The 12,211-nt window shown below is 47.2% G+C and overlaps 1 protein-coding gene across 2 annotated transcripts in view; it reads right to left on the reverse strand.

The window, feature by feature from the left end:
- RNF2 (ring finger protein 2) overlaps positions 1-12,211 on the reverse strand; it is a 76,110-nt gene that overhangs the window by 21,050 nt on the left and 42,849 nt on the right. The window lies entirely within an intron of this gene.

Here is a 12,211-nt window from a genome sequence, read left to right on the forward strand (position 1 = left end):
ATATGATGAGCTCGGTCATTCATCAGTGTGCAACAAATAAAGTACAACGCTAAAGGCAGTTTGCATGTCAATAGCAGTGATGGAGATGACCTGTCATCATCAGACATTTTTTTTTCTATTCACAAATTCACAAATATATATTATATATATATATATATATATATATATATATATATATATATATATATATATATATATCTTTTCTGTTATGTTTACATTAAAAGCGAAAGGAAAAGGTTAAATTTTCCCTGATCCTGACAATTTGTTTAGACAACCTTGAATTTAAAAATCAAACCCTTAAATTAATTGTTAAGGCATATCTATTTTCAAATCTCATGCTCCTACTCATTCTCATATTCAGACCTATACAATTACTCATACTCAGATCCATACTACTATTTAGTTCCTGCTTAAACTAATGCTGCTAATCTCAGCCATCCTCAGACCTATACTCTTACTGATACAGAACTTCAGTTATCCAGCAACCTTGCTAAATCAGACAAATAGTCAAATTGCTACCTTTCTAGCAGAAAACTGAAGTGGTTGATCATGTGATCAGTACTGAGGTAACATCATATGGTTTCTGCTTAAAGTGTACGTTCAGCTTCCTACGGAATAGAGTGAAGAAGGGTTGGAGCCTCCATTATGTTTTATTGCTGTCTGTGCCTCCATTGGAGAGATTTCGCCTCATTTCCTGTCCTTGGTGACCCTTCGACAGGGATAATATGTGAAATATCAACAACTTATCTATACTGCTAAAAGCTGTTTGCATTCTGCTTCCACAGTGGAGATATTTTACTTTATTAGATGTAAAAAAATCTCAAAGTGCCAAAGTGCTGGTCATATGACCAAACTGTGACAAAAGTCAATAGAGCTTAAATAGATGGCACTGCAGTGTATTAGTTCCAATGTGCTTTCAATCCAGAAAGTCTGGCACGATGTCCAAGCCAGTCGTACTGGAGACATACCGTGAGACGTGGTCAGGTGGATGCCCAGTGAAAAACGGAGCAGCTAACAGCTATTTTACGTCAGCAGGATGCTTGAGCACAACCACACCAACCAGCTGTACCTGGTTTGTCTCCAGGGCAATTGACTTGAACATCACGCCACCCTTTCTGGATTCAAAGCACGCTAGACCCAATATGCAGTGCAGCCTGTTTCTTTTCCTCCATTTGTCTTCACATAGCTGTCGGCAGGACACAGAGTTGAAGGACCCAGTTTGTGCAGGTGGTATGATCCACTGGTCTCTTTACTCTGTGTAAGTGTGCCCACTTTCTCGCTCTACATATTGGAACTTTATTTACTGTGGTCTAATTAAGGCAAACAGAATAACTGACTGTTAACATTGCGTATAGGACTATCTGAACAATTACTGAACTTAAAAAAACTAAATATTTAGCAATATAAAGTGATGTCTTATACCTGAATATTTTTTTTTTTGTTATGTTTTTTTTTTAGGAGTACCCTGCAGACCAGAAACTCTCATACACAAATCCTGACCTCCTCTCTGTGCTGAGGATCCTCCCGGACCAACAGTGTGCCTTCACGTATGGGAAATAGCAAGTTTTTCTGAGAAATGCTGGTATTTGTATATGTTACGGCCAGAACCCGAAGTGTGGCCACTTCGCGTTCTGGCCGGTCAATGTGCGAAGTGGCCGCTGCGCTGCGGCCAATGTTAGAATGGAATGTTTAATGTTAAGATTAATGTATTTTCTGGCCATCTCTGGCCAAATGTAGCAAATGTTAGTTAATGTAATGAAATGAAGCCGGCGGCAATATAACGGATGAAGCCGCCGGCTTCAGCTCTCTCTCTCCTCCCCCTGCCTCTCTCTCTCTCTCTCCTATGGGCAGCCGGGGGACACGCGTGTCCCTGAGAGTCGTTCGTGGCTGCAGGAAAGCAGAGCGGGGAGGCTGCAGACATTGCTTCTGCCAGCACCCGCTCTGCAGGAACGAACAGCATGATTGCCTTCCTCGATGAACGACTCTGGGGGGACACGCATGTCCCCCCCCCCGGCTGCCAGAATTGGGGACGAGAAGAGGCAGGGGGAGGAGAGAGAACGGAAGCCGGCGGCTTCATCTGTTACATTGCTGCCGGCTTCATTTCATTAAATTAACATTTGCTACATTTGGCCAGAGACGACCAGAAAATACATTAATCTTAACAGGAACCATTCCATTTCTAACATTGGCCGCAGCGCAGCGGCCACTTTGCACATTGACCGGCCAGAACCCGAAGTGACCGTCCAGAACGCGAAGTGGCCACACTTCGGGTTCTGGCCGTAACATATATAACAGATCTGAGCCCAGGGGTGCTTCTAGCCATTTTGTCACTCCAGGCAAGAAAACCTGTGGCGCCCCCCCCCCCAAAAAAAAGAATCGTAATGCGGCAGAGTCACCAGAAAATACACGTATTGCGGAAGCGTTTCACTAGAAAATAATCGTATTGCAGCAGCGTTTCACCCAAAAATAATCATATTGCAGCAGCGGTTCACCCGAAAATAATCATAATGCGGCAATGTTTCACCAGAAAATAATCATAATGCGGCAGTGTTTCACCAGAAATTATACAATGCGGGCAGTGTTTCACCAGAAAATACACATAGGCAGGGCTCCACTTTCATGAGGCACAAAGGGGGACAGAAAGAGGCACAGGGGGACTGAATATGGCACACAGGGCGACATAGGGAGGCACAGGGGAGAAGGAGGAGATATGAGGGTCAGAAGAAGTCACAAAGGAGGACATAAGGAGGCACATGGGCAACAAAAGGAGGCACAAAGGAGGACAGAATGAGACACAAAGGAGGACAGGAGGAGGCACAGGAGGACAGAAAGAGGTACACAGGGGGACAGAAGAAGGTATGAGGGCCAGAAGGAGGCACAGGGGGAGTGAAGGAGGCACACGGGGACAGAAGGAGGCACAAAGGGGGACAGATTAAGGCACAAAGGGAGAAAAAAGGAGGCACAGGAGGAAATAAGGAGGCACAAAAAGCAGCAGAATGAGGCATGGTGAGGGACAGAAAAAAAACACAAAGGGGGCAAAGGGAGGCACAGGGAGACAGTAGGAGGCACAAAGGGGAACAGAAGGAAGCACAAAGGGGAACAGAAGGAGGCACAAAGGGGGACAGAAGGAGGCACAAAAGGGTGACAGAAAAAGGCAGAGGGGGGTGTATGGGGGCACAGGGAGGCAAAAGAAGGCAGAGGGGGACAGACAAAGCCACAGGGAGACAGAAGAAGGCACACAGGGGCACAGAAGGACAGAGGAAGGCGCAGGGGGCAGAGGTAGCACATGGGGACTGAAGAGGCACATGGAGACAGAATTAGGCACAAAGGGAGACAGGAGGAGGCACATGAGGACAGAAGGAGGCAGAGTGGGACTGAAGGAGGAACAGGGGGGCAGAGGTAGCACAGGGGGACAAAAAAAGGCACAAGGGGACATAAAGAGGCACAGGGGGACAGAAAAAGGCAGAGGTGGCACAGGGGGACTGAATGAGGCACATAAAGACAGAAGGAGGAACAAAGGGAGACAGGAGGCATAAAAGGAGACAGAAGGACAAACAGGGGGTCAGGCATGGCACAAGGGACTGAAGGAGGCACAAGGAGACAGAAGAAGGAGACACAAAGGACAGAAGGAGGCACAAAGGGGGGGGGCACAAAGTGGGAGGGGGGAGGATGTACAAGGCACAGAAGGACAGTGGCAGCTGCCTGCAACATGCGCTAAGCAGAACACCCATGGGGTGGGGCTTAGTTGGGGCGGGGCTTCTGTCGGGGGGGGGGTGGCTTAATCCTGCAACATGGCGTCCTCAGGCCCAATGGCACTCCAGGCAATGGTCTGTACTGCCTATGCCTAGAGGTCTGAGCCTCTTGGGTCACCCTGGAATAAAGTGAAACATATGCAGGCACCTGTAGATGTCTGTACTACAACTATTAAATCATGTCACACTTCTGAAAGACTGACACAATTTCCTTTTGCAATGCAATTATAAAGAAGCAATGTGTTCAATTGTTACATAATGGTCGAATTGCTTGTTAACATATCAGTGTTGGTCTGTATCCTTACATGAATGATAAGTGCCCAGACAAGTCTTTAAATCAATGAAGATTACATTTTAAATGACTACTTTGTTTTCAAAAAAAGAGAAAATTCTAAATTGTCTTACCATTATGTTCTTCTCCTGCGCTTTTGTTTATTTTCCAGAAGAAGAAACTGGTAAGCAGATTAGAATGTTCTCCTTTCCCTGTACACAGCACAAAACAGAAGATACCTACAATAATTACCTATTCATTGACTCTTAACTAGAATATATACAATTCAATTTGTCCAAAAATGTAATTTATTTATTTATGATGTTTAAAAATCAACAGACAATATAATTGATATGGCGCATTGTACAAACTGAAAAAAACGTACTGGCAAATTCTGAACTCTTGCACACAAACCAGGCTGTGGTGAACAAGCTTACCGTAAAACAGGACCAATCAGAACGGATTTTGCACTAAAAGTTTAACCAATTTTTACATAAAGTGCAAAGTGGTTGCATGGATGAAATCGCTCCGACTGTGTTGCCTATTTCGCCATTAGGAGGAATCCCCTTATTTCCTATCTCTGGCAACTCCACAGAAAGTAAGGGATATGTTTAATGGAGACGCAGACAGCAATTAAATTTGTTGAGCTTCAAATCCTCCACACTGTTTTTATTTTGGAAAAGCTTTTTGAATGCTGTTTAATTGTGACCATTTCCTTTTATGTGGTATTTATGCTTAGCCATTACTGTTTCATTAAACTTGCTGACTTTACTCTGGGGGTGTAGAGATGAGCGTAATGGAGTAATTACGATTTCGCGAAATTTTGCGTAATTAGTGTAATTACGTTTATGGCCGTAAGTACATAATCGTAATGAAGAAGGATTTCGCGAAATTTCGCGTAAGCGTAATTTTCGCATTGCAACGGCTATTACGAAATTAATGCGTATGGTCATGCTCCCGAAGCGGAAAAGTTGACGCATGTATCAATGTTAGGTAGCCGCCGACTTTAAGGGTTAATAGCAAAGCCCCCTTAAATGTACACAGAAACATTGCACTCATGCCCCCTGTGTGTGCCAGAGCAAGTAGATACAAAACAAAAAGGGGATGAATTCAGCTCATAAACAAGGCACCACACATGATTGATGAAAAATGTATAAATCACACTTTAATAGAATATATTTCTTCCAACTTCATCATAAAAACATTAAAAAAAGGCGCACACCACCAAACAATCCATCTATGAAAGAAATCAATTATCATAATAGTTGCATAATCATGAGCAATTAAATAATCTAAATTCAGATGTGGGTGCTCAATACAAAGCACCCCAACATCTATAAGAACCCGGGTTCAGTACCTCCTATACAAATAACAAAGTGCAAAGTGCTGACAATCTAAACATTATACATATTAACATGACACAGTGATATTAATAATAAGGACACCTGTATGAGAAGTGTCAAGGATAGACTAACAAAGTGAGGGATAGGAGTGTTTGAGAGAGACAGTCCATAAAGGCAAGCATGTGTTGTGGACAAGGAGGAGGAATACTTAGCCGGGTGCCGCAGATCCAAGGGTGGATGGTGGTGGCAAAGGAGACCCTCGGTGGACACTTCCACCGGTTCCGCGGCCGTCACGCCGCTTCTTCAAGAAGTACGAGGGGATCTCTGGCTTGTAACAGCGAAGACCGCTGTTTAAATGTCGGAGGAACGCCTGTCACGCACGTACGCCGGCTACAGCTGTCCCCGCAGCTCCCGCTGCCCTCCCCGCCTCTCCCACGTCACCCACATGTCACTCACATGTGGGTGACATGTGGGTGACAGATGTGGGCGGGGTGGACAGCGGGAGCTGCGGGGACTTAGCGTCCTGCACGGACCCGACAGAGCTCTGAGCTATATAGCTCAGAGCTCTGAGAAGCATCTTTGTATTTGGGCTCCAAGGAGCCCCATTGGTCCTCAGCAGACCAATGGGGTTCCTTTTGATTTGAAGGAACCCCATTGGTCTGCTAAGGACCAATGGGGCTCCTTGGAGCCAAAATACAAAGATGCTTCTCAGAGCTCTGAGCTATATAGCTCAGAGCTCTGTCGGGAATGTGTGCAGCGCAGACGCGTATGCGGCGGCGGCGAGTGACGTCGGGTGCGGCGTAGTTACAATGTAACAAAGTTGTTACATTGTAATAACTTTGTTACATTGTAACTGATAGAACATTTCCGAGGCTATTTCGAGGGATCATTTATTTAAAGGGACAGGTAAGTATTAATGGTTAATTAAGAATATTAAAGGACTTTTTTCGTGGTTATGTTTTTTGTTCAGTTAAAATAGTTTTTCTAAGTGTTTATGTGTTTATTTACTTTTAACTCTTAAAGGAAATGGGTAAGGGGTACAAGTACCTCTATACTCATTTCTCCTGGGAGGGGGGGGGGTGGGCATCTGGGGGACCCCTTTTTAAAGGGGACTCCCAGATTCCACCATGAACCTCCCCCCCAGGAAATCGCGGCCTCCACCTCCACCGCCCATCGGAGGTGGAGAAGAGCCCCTTGTCCTTGGATTGGACAAGGGCTCGGAGGGGGAGGGGAAAGCTTGGCTGCCCCTCCCCTTCCGAGACCCCCCAATCCATGGACCATGCGGGCTGGTATAGTCAGGGTGCGGAGCCCCACGCGGCCGGTGCTCCGCATTCTGGCTATCCCAGCCTGCATGGGGGACAAGGGGTTAAAGAGGTCTGTGAGGGGGGACCCCACGTCGTTTTTTTTTTATATTTCCCACACTCAGAACGAAGTAAGTAAAACTCTTCCCACTTGGGGGAATCTATGAAAATAATACACTATTGTTACCTGTGCAAAAAAACCTGACATTTTCTGCATTTAAAAGACATTTTCGCCCTTGAAACTTAAAAATCGATTTTCTCAAAAACTATAAGGTCTTTTTGAAAAAAAATTTTTTCCTCTTATTCCCACTGTTCCCCTTAATATACCCTGGGAATTTGGTGTTTCTAAACTTTAAGCAGGCTTTGCTATTAACCGTTAAAGTCGGCGGGTTTTTAAATGTTTACATTTTTCCTTTGAAACTTTAACATCGATTTTCTCAAAAACTATAAGGTCTTTTTGAAAAAAAAATTTTTCCTCTTATTCCTCCTGATCTCCTTAATATATTCTCCAAATTTGAGGCTCTTAGCATTTAAGGGGGCTTTGCTATTAACCCTTAAAGTCATCAGCTTTTTTATATTATACGGAGCGTTACGGTTTAACGCGAAATTACGGTAGCGTTTAATGCGAAATTACGGCATGAACGAAACGCGAAATTACGCGTTGAAAATTACGCTTACGGTATTTTCAATTACGATTTTAATGGCAATTACGCTACTGTAATTTCGCATCGTAATCGCAAATTTCGCATGCGTAATTTTAGTAATGCGAAATTACGAAAATTTCAGCTCAACTCTATGGGGGTGTGTATATGGGAGATTCTCAATAATCATATTTTTTGCCATTTATGTGCAGTATAGAAAGCACAATTTGGTTTTCCACTGATTACTGTGGTTATTTAGAAGTAAAATCACACTCATTTCCACATAATGGGCAATTCACTTTTTCTCTTAAGTTTTCTCCTAGTGGACAATTTTTTTCTTCTCTTTATATAACTTTTCAGCATTCTGCAATTGAAAAGTACCAAAAAGTAGGTGAAAACAATTGTCAACATTTTCTTGCTTGCTGGTGGTTTAAAATGCATTTTCTTGAGCCTATGGCAAATACTATAATTGCCCCCCCCCCCCCCCCTTCCCGTCCCCTAAAAACAGCATCCTGATTCACATACATGTGTTATGGTTGCCTGTGCTTTACGGCTCAGGGTATTATTGAAGTTCCTTTTTTTGGAAATATCTTTTCTTATTCCTTTTTTTTGTCCTCTTTTCTAACACAAGGCCAAGTGCGTCCCACGTACTTATGTTTAGTAGCCATGTTCCCCAGACAACAGAATGAATCTAATGTGAGTGATGGGGAAGCACGGGGCAGGCATTGTGGCACATCACAGGGGTAGGTATTTGGGCGCACTACAGGGGCAGGCATGGCGGAGCAGCGCAGGAGCAGGCATGGCACCCATGGTGCTATGGCACCCATGGCACGCGCCATAGCTGCACCCCTCTAGATACGACTCTGGTTGTGAACATATCACCAAGGAGAAAACTCAGGAGAAAAGGTTAATTGCATATGGGCCAGGGAGTGCATCTCTCTATGCTCACCTTTGTTCCTTTGCAACTTATATAATGGTTAGCATTAACTAAACAGAAAACAGTAAATAAGGTACGATAATAAAGAGCAGCAAAATAAATGTATCATTTGTGGACAGCTGACCTGAACAGAGTAAACTCAACAGATCAATAAAGCTTCCAGCAGGGCCGCGCCTGGGCGGGTGCATTGCACCCAGGCGCCTGTCACCGACAGGCGCCACCCGGCCGCCGCTCCCCCCCTCTGGCCACCGCTCCCTCCCTCCCTCTCTCTCTCTCTCCCTCCCTCTAGCCGACGCCGCCTCCTCAGACCTCGATCAGATGGCGACCAATAGTGCGGGCGCTAGGACCTGCACACTGCACTGATATGCGGAAGTGACATCACTTCCGCATATAGAGCGCGGCGCCCGCTCTTACTGGTCGTGGTTGGGTCGCCGCTGATCCTGAGGTCTGACGCTGGGCTTCTGGCTGCAAGGTGAGGGGGGAGCGGTGGCTAGAGGGGAGTCCCTGTCACTCACTACTTGAAGGGCTCCCTGTCACTCACTGCCTAAACGGGGTTCCCTGTCACTCACTAGCTATATGGGGGTCCCTGTCACTCACTGCCTAAACGGGGTTCCCTGTCACTCACTAGCTATACGGGGTTCCCTGTAACTCACTAGCTATACGGGGGTCCCTGTCACTCACTACCTGAAGGGTTCCCTGTCACTCACTGCCTAAACGGGAGTCCCTGTCACTCACTAGCTATACGGGGGTCCGTCACTCACTGCCTAAACGGGGGTCCCTGTCACTCACTAGCTATACAGGGGTTTCTGTCACTCAATGCCTAAAGGGCTCCCTGTCACTCACTAGCTATACGGGAGTCTCTGTCACTCACTAGCTATACGGGGGTCCCTGTCACTCACTAGCTATACGGGGGTCCCTGTCACTCACTAGCTATACGGGGGTCCCTGTCACTCACTAGCTATACGGGGGTCCCTGTCACTTACTAGCTATACGGGAGTCCCTGTCATTTACTGCCTAAACAGGAGTCCCTGTCACTCACTAGCTATACAGGGGTCCTTGTCACTCACTAGCTATACGGGGGTCCCTGTCACTCACTACATGAAGGGCTCCCTGTCGCTCACTGCCTAAATGGGGTTCCCTTTCACTCACTAGATATACGGGGGTCCCTGTCACTCACTGCCTAAACGGGTGTCCCTGTCACTCACTAGCTATACGGGGGTCCCTGTCACTCACTAGCTATACGGGGGTCCCTGTCACTTACTGCCTAAACGGGGGTCCCTGTCACTCACTAGCTATATGGGGGTCCCTGTCACTCACTAGCTATACGGGGGTCCCTGTCACTCACTAGCTATACGGGAGTCCCTGTCATTCACTGCCTAAACAGGGGTCCCTGTCACTCACTAGCTATACAGGGGTCCTTGTCACTCACTAGCTATACGGGGGTCCCTGTCACTCACTACATGAAGGGCTCCCTGTCACTCACTGCCTAAATGGGGTTCCCTTTCACTCACTAGCTATACGGGGGTCCCTGTCACTCACTGCCTAAACGGGTGTCCCTGTCACTCACTAGCTATACGGGGGTCCCTGTCACTCACTAGCTATATGGGGGTCCCTGTCACTTACTGCCTAAACGGGGGTCCCTGTCACTCACTAGCTATAGGGGGGGTCCCTGTCACTCACTAGCTATACGGGGTCCCTGTCACTCACTAGCTATACGGGGGTCCCTTTCACTCACTAGCTATACGGGGGTCCCTGTCACTCACTAGCTATACGGGGGTCCCTGTCACTCACTGCCTAAAGGGCTCCCCGTCACTCACTGCCTAAACGGGGGTCCCTGTCACTCACTAGCTATACGGGGGTCTCTGTCACTCACTGCCTAAAGGGCTCCCTGTCACTCACTGCCTAAACAGGGGTCCCTGTCACTCACTAGCTATACGGGGGTCCTTGTCACTCACTGCCTAAAGGGCTCCCTGTCACTCACTGCCTAAGGGACTCCCTGTCACTCACTGCCTAAAGGGGTCCCTGTCACTCATTGCCTAAAGGGCTCCCTGTCACTCACTGCCTAAAGGGCTCCCTGTCACTCACTGCCTAAAGGGCTCGCTGTTACTCACTGCCTAAAGGGCTCCCTGTCGCTCACTACCTAAAGGGGGTCCAGGCTGGCTACACATACTGGGGACACTGGCTGTTTGTCATTATGTGCATTTACTGGTGAAAAGCTGTCTTTTATTATGTGCATTTACTGGTGAAACTAGTTATACGGGGGTCCCTGTCACTCACTAGCTATACGGGGGTCCCTGTCACTCACTAGCTGGACGGGGTCCCTGTCACTCACTGCCTAAATGGGGTTCCCTGCCACTCACTAGCTATACGGGGGTCCCTGTCACTCACTAGCTATATGGGGGTCCCTGCCACTCACTGCCTCAAGGGCTCCCTGTCACTCACTGCCTAAACGGGGTTTCATGTCACTCAGTAGCTATACGGGGTTCCCTGTCACTCACTAGCTATACGGGGGTCCCTGTCACTCACTGCCTAAACGGGGGTCCCTGTCACTCACTAGCTATACGGGGTTCCTGTCACTCACTGCCTAAACGGGGGTCCCTGTCACTCACTAGCTATACGGGGGTCCCTGTCACTCACTAGCTATACAGGGGTTCCTGTCACTCACTAGCTATACGGGGGTCCCTGTCATTCACTGCCTAAACGGGGGTCCCTGTCACTCACTAGCTATCCAGGTGTCCCTGTCACTCACTAGCTATACAGGGGTCCCTGATATTCACTGCCTAAACGGGGGTCCCTGTCACTCACTAGCTATCCGGGGGTCCCTGTCACTCACTAGCTATACGGGGGTCCCTGTCACTCACTAGCTATACAGGGGGTTCCTGTCACTCACTGCCTAAAGGGCTCCCTGTCACTCACTGCCTAAACGGGGGTCCCTGTCACTCACTAGCTATACGGGGGTCTCTGTCAATTACTGCCTAAAGGGCTCCCTGTCACTAACTGCCTAAACGGGGGTCCCTGTCACTCACTAGCTATACGGGGTCCCTGTCACTCACTGCCTAAAGGGCTCCCTGTCACTCACTGCCTAAAGGGCTCCATGTCACTCACTGCCTAAAGGGCTCCCTGTCACTCACTGCCTAAAGGGCTCCCTGTCACTCACTGTCTAAAGGGCTCCCTGTCACTCACTGCCTAAAGGGCTCCCTGTCACTCACTGCCTAAAGGGCTCCCTGTCATTCATTCACTGCCTAAAGGGCTCTCTGTCGCTCACTACCTAAAGGGGGTCCAGGCTGGCTACATATACTGGGGACACTGGCTGTTTGTCATTATGTGCATTTACTGGTGAAAAGCTGTCTCTTATTATGTGCATTTACTGGTGAAAAGCTGTCTCTTATTATGTGCATTTGCTGGTGAAATGCTGTCTCTTATTATGTGCATTTACTGGTGAAAAGCGGTTTCTTATTATGTGCATTTACTGGTGAAAAGCAGTTTCTTGTTATGTGCATTTAGGCCTGGTGCACACCAAAACCGCTAGCAGATCCGCAAAATGCTAGCAGATTTTGAAACGCTTTTTCTTATTTTTCTGTAGCGTTTCACCTAGCATTTTGCGGTTTTGTGAAGCATTTTTGGTGTAGTAGATTTCAGATATTGTTACAGTAAAGCTGTTACTGAACGCCTGCAAAACCACTCTGAACTGCCATTTTTCAGAGCAGTTTGCGGTTTTCCTATACTTTACATTGGAGGCAGAAACGCCACCGCAATCCAAAAAATGCCTCACCCCGGGAGTATGCGTTTCAGCAAATGCCTCCCGCTCTGGTGTGAACCACCCCATTGAGATACATTAACCAAGCGTATCCTCAGCCGCAAGCGGCTGCAAAAACGCTGAAAAACCTGCTCGGTGTGCACCAGCCCTGACTGGTGAAAAGCTGTTTCTTATTATGTGCATTTACTGGTGAAAAGCTGTCTCTTATT

This window comes from Hyperolius riggenbachi, chromosome 6, assembly GCF_040937935.1.
Source record: "Hyperolius riggenbachi isolate aHypRig1 chromosome 6, aHypRig1.pri, whole genome shotgun sequence".
NCBI classification, from domain to species: domain Eukaryota; kingdom Metazoa; phylum Chordata; class Amphibia; order Anura; family Hyperoliidae; genus Hyperolius; species Hyperolius riggenbachi.